The 4,498-nt window shown below is 39.0% G+C and overlaps 1 non-coding gene across 1 annotated transcript; it reads left to right on the top strand.

The window, feature by feature from the left end:
• The first annotated feature begins 4,176 nt into the window (after positions 1-4,176).
• Positions 4,177-4,283, top strand: LOC122109898. The gene has a single exon (XR_006147772.1). It is a non-coding gene; the product is annotated as a U6 spliceosomal RNA (small nuclear RNA).
• The last annotated feature ends 215 nt before the right edge of the window (positions 4,284-4,498 follow it).

Raw genomic sequence — 4,498 nt, 5'->3', positions numbered from 1 at the left:
CTTTTTTAGAGGAAACGTTGGGTGGCTCCTGGCAGAGAAGGGCTTGGTGAGCAAGGCAGGAGAGTGGAGAGGGAGCCCTCTGGAGTGGAGGTCAGAGAAGGACTTGGTGGACCGAACAGAACAAGCAAAGGGAGGATTTTCTGGAGCAGAGCTTGAGGAGGGCTTAGGTTTAGGGGACCTCAGACTCCTCCCAGTTTCATTGGAGAATTGTTTAAATCAGCAAGAGTAAAACCTAAGGTTCTGAATTTAGGTCAGCAGTGCCATGGTAATGAGACTAGATTTTGGAATAAAAACAAATCAGTTTTGTTTTTTTATGACTGTAAATCAGTCAGCCCAGAGTCTTAAGTGTAGACAGCAGGCATGCCAATGGGGTGTCTCTGGGAGACAATTTGGAAATTTTGGTAGGACTATGGATCCTGTCCTGATGCTACAGGCAACACTGGCGCTTTGGGAAGCCAGACGGATGGATTCCAATAATTAAGAGAGGGCATCCCCAAAGGTCCTTATTAAAGGGTATAAGGGTATAAGGAAAGAAGAGACTTCTGGAGTCTCTGGACCCCACAGACAAGAAGGAAGGGAGGGAGTCCTGCCCTCCTCGTGTCCATGTCAGTTACCTTGTCCTGAAGGCTTTTAGGTATTGGCTGAAGCCAGTCAAATAGCGAAGAGCCTCCTGCCTGGAGATCAGAGTCCAGGGACAGGGTAAAGGATAGAGAATAGGGGGAGAGATAAGGCCTTTTCTGAGCTTACGCACAGGGGCAATAATACCTCAAGCCACAGCAGCGTGGCCATCCACTGTTTGCACTGCTTACAAAAGCAAAGGCTGGGAGGTTTTTCAGGTGTCTGTTTAGCCCAAAGTAAGCTCAGAGGGCTCTGTGCTTCTGATGAAGAAAAGCCTTGGAAGGAGGAGGAAGGTAGCAGAAAGGCTCAGTGAGAGGTGGCAAGGAGGTGGGTGGCCCCTTGGCAGAGGGCACCTTAGTTAATCCTGGTGCTTTTTATCTCCTGGGTGTCAGCACCATATGTTAGGAAAATGGAGAACGGAAAAGGAATAGGCCTGACTTGATCACCAACAGAAAGGACTCTTTATTGAGGAGCAGCCAGGGGCACAGCCCTTCCAGCAGGATTGAGGTTGTGTGAGGTAGCTGGCACAGGATCAGTGTTTTATAGGAGATCTGATCAAGGAGGTAGAGGTTAATGAAAAGCCCCTAGGTCAAGAAAGATGGAGGACTTTCAGTTGGGTCTGAGATGGGATGTTTACAACTGGGCCTAGGTGGATTGCCCTCCCTGCACATCAAAGGAGTTCACACATACCTGGAATTATGCCTGGAGTCCGTATGTACTTGGGATAATAGGGTGGGGCTCAACCATTCAGGCCAATTGGAAAAAGTTAGCCTTCTGAGCTTTTCTGCATATAAACACTCCATCAACATTTTCTTATTAGAGGATTATTCAAGATTAGCTATATGTTGATTGATAATAACTGAGCTTGACAGAAAGGTGAGGGAAAACTGTCTAGTCTTCAATGAGGTTCTGACTTGTATTTCACAAAGTGTTATGAAAGCCCTCAATGAGAAATCTAGTAGCTGCATTTCTTAAAAGTGCTTGCCTAGGGGCTGGGAAGGTGGCTCAGTGGTAGAGCGCTTGTCTTGCATGCATGAGGCCCTGGGTTCAATGCCTCAACACCACATAAGCAGGAAACAAAAGCCGGAAGTGGCTCTGTGGCTCAAGTGGTAGAGTGCTAACCTTGAGCTGAAGAACTGAGGGACAGCTCCCAGGCCCAAAGTTCAGGCCCACGACCGGACCCCCCAAAAAAATTTAAAAATAAAAGTGCTTGCCTGGTTACACTTTCTGATAATGTGTCAATTCAAGTACTTCTTGGAGTTCCAAACCATTCATTCAATTTTGCTGTATTAGAAACTTGTTACGTTTTGCGGACAGCTCTTGGTGATGAAATTTGTGCTTTTTAAAATTGCTCTCCCAATTCCATCCACAAAATGCAGACAAAAATTATCTGAAAAAAATCATATCTGTTGATATTGCATATACATTTACTTTCCGTTATAAACCTAGAATGCAGTAAAATTTCTCATAGCAATTACACTGCACTAGATTGTGGGCAGTTTCTAATGTAAATAATATATTTATTTTTGTAGAGAAATTGAGTATCCAAAATTTTAATATGCCTGTCATCCTAAAAACAATACCCTACTGATATTGAATGACAAATATAACTTCTCATAAGTACAGAAATTTTCCTTGTATCTTTTTAATATATACTTTTATTGTAAAGATACTATACAGAGGGGTTACAGTTACACAAGTAAGGAAATGAGTACATTTCTTATTGAGCATTGTTAACCCCTCCTGTTTTTCCTCTACCATCCCTTCCCTTTACACCTCCTCAACTCCTCCTTCCACCCACCTCTGAGTGTCTTGTACATCCTATTGTTACAATGGATCAACCTGTATCCTTTCCTTGTATCTTAAATGAAGAAATGCTGGCTTGTTTCATGCTGATTCTACTTGTGTTGACACACCTAAGGTCACTCTCCAAGTCCAAAAGCACATAAATGAAGTGCAAATCATCTTTTGTCAGTGGTATAATTGTGTTCTACACATTTATTGACAGGATACAAACCTTAATACATATATACATTTGAAGGCATTTGATGTGTGAAAACCCATCAATATAAAATATAAAGTGATTTTGATAAAAAATAAAGGTGACTCAGAAGAAATTATAAATGCAAAAACAGTCTTTACAGAAACAAATTCTTAGAGATATTTCATGACTTTGAAAAGGATAAAGTGGCTGAAATTAATATAAATTTAGAAGTATGACAATCACAAAAATATAAAAAGATATTCATGTATATCATTATATAAGCCAAAGCAGAAAGCAAATGTTGTTTAGATGACTTTTTAAAATATACTTTCTCAGGAACTGGAAAGGGGGTTCAGTGGTAGAGTGCTTGCCTAGAATGAATGAGGCCCTGGGTTTGATTCCTCAGTACCACATCAGTAGAAAAAGACAAAGGTGGTCCTGTGGCTCAAGTGGTAGCACTAGCCTTGAGCTGAAGAGCTAAGGGAATGCACTCAGGCCCAACAGTTCAAGCCCCACGACCAACAAAAACAAAATCAAAAAATAAAAAAACACTATCTCTCACTTTTGTGTCCTCAACTCTGTAATATGGCTGCTTCAGCCTAGGGCTAAGATTTTAGCTGTGGACACTTAACACTCCTGATTCAGACTCTACTTGAGAAAAATTTTAATGAATATTTTGTTCTTAATTTTGCTCTTTGTAAATTCATATGCACCTATAAAACATGGTGTGGCCATCCCAGTAACATTCTCAAAGTACCTCCTAATGACGACTTACAAAAAGTTGTATTATATTACAACAAGGAAAACAATGCTACAATAAACAAAACCAATCATTAAATATTAACGATTAATAAATGAAAAATGAAACAATTACCAGTGTTTCCAGTATTTGAAGTATACTACATATTAGGTTTTACTATTTTTTCATAGTTTCAGAGTTTTATAGGCTATGAGTAGTCTTTAAAGTTTCCCACTAAGATTATTATTTATGGCTCATATCATCTGTATATGGCTTATATCATCATTTCTTCCTCGCTAACCTATAAAGTAAGGAAGCCCTAAAGTTTTAACAGAAACTGTGGAATTAACAAAGTCTTAACTCTTCACTCTGCTTCTTTACACAAAGACTTTGCAAATTCTCATTAGTAAAATTTCTATAAACTCTGAAATGTACACACTTAGTAGTATATGCTGCTACAATAAATCTTAAATACTTTATGGAAGTTTTATGACCTGTCATACAGTCTTAATTTTGGCATATATATAAGCAAATTCCCAAAATTAAAAATATTTAAAACATTAAAACTTTTAACAAACCTTAAAACTTGCTTCAATGTTCATTATGAGAGGTGCCTTGTATAGAATAATTGAATTCCTCCTCTTACACATCTCTTGAACAACAAATATCTGGAATTATATTGTTTGTGACATGTCAATCTTGATTTATTCATAAATGTGTGCTTATATAAGAAATACATGGTTCTAAAATTTCACAACAATTCTTTAGAACTTACTTTTTGTTGAATTGTTTAGTTTAAGAAAATCAATTACACTTTATATATAAAAAATGTTCTGTGCTCAATTCGGCAACACCTACACTAAAATTGAAATGATACAGAGAAGATTACCATGGCCCCTGTGCAAGGATGACAAGCAAACTCATGAGGTGTTCCATATTTTTACAACAGACGCTGGAGTGGATGTGGCCAGAAGGGAACCCTACTGCATTCGAACCCTACTGCATTCTTGGGTGGGAGTGTAAACTTGTTCAGCCACTTTGGAAAGCAGTATGAAGGTTCCTCAAAAGATTCCACATAGCGCTCCCCTATGACCCAACAATACTTCTTCTGGGCATTTACCCAAATGATCACAAACAAGACCATACTAAAACTACCA

This window comes from Dipodomys spectabilis, unplaced genomic scaffold (genome assembly GCF_019054845.1).
Source record: "Dipodomys spectabilis isolate Male_0828 unplaced genomic scaffold, ASM1905484v1 ptg000070l, whole genome shotgun sequence".
Taxonomy (NCBI): domain Eukaryota; kingdom Metazoa; phylum Chordata; class Mammalia; order Rodentia; family Heteromyidae; genus Dipodomys; species Dipodomys spectabilis.
This window is presented reverse-complemented; position numbering and strand designations above follow the sequence as displayed.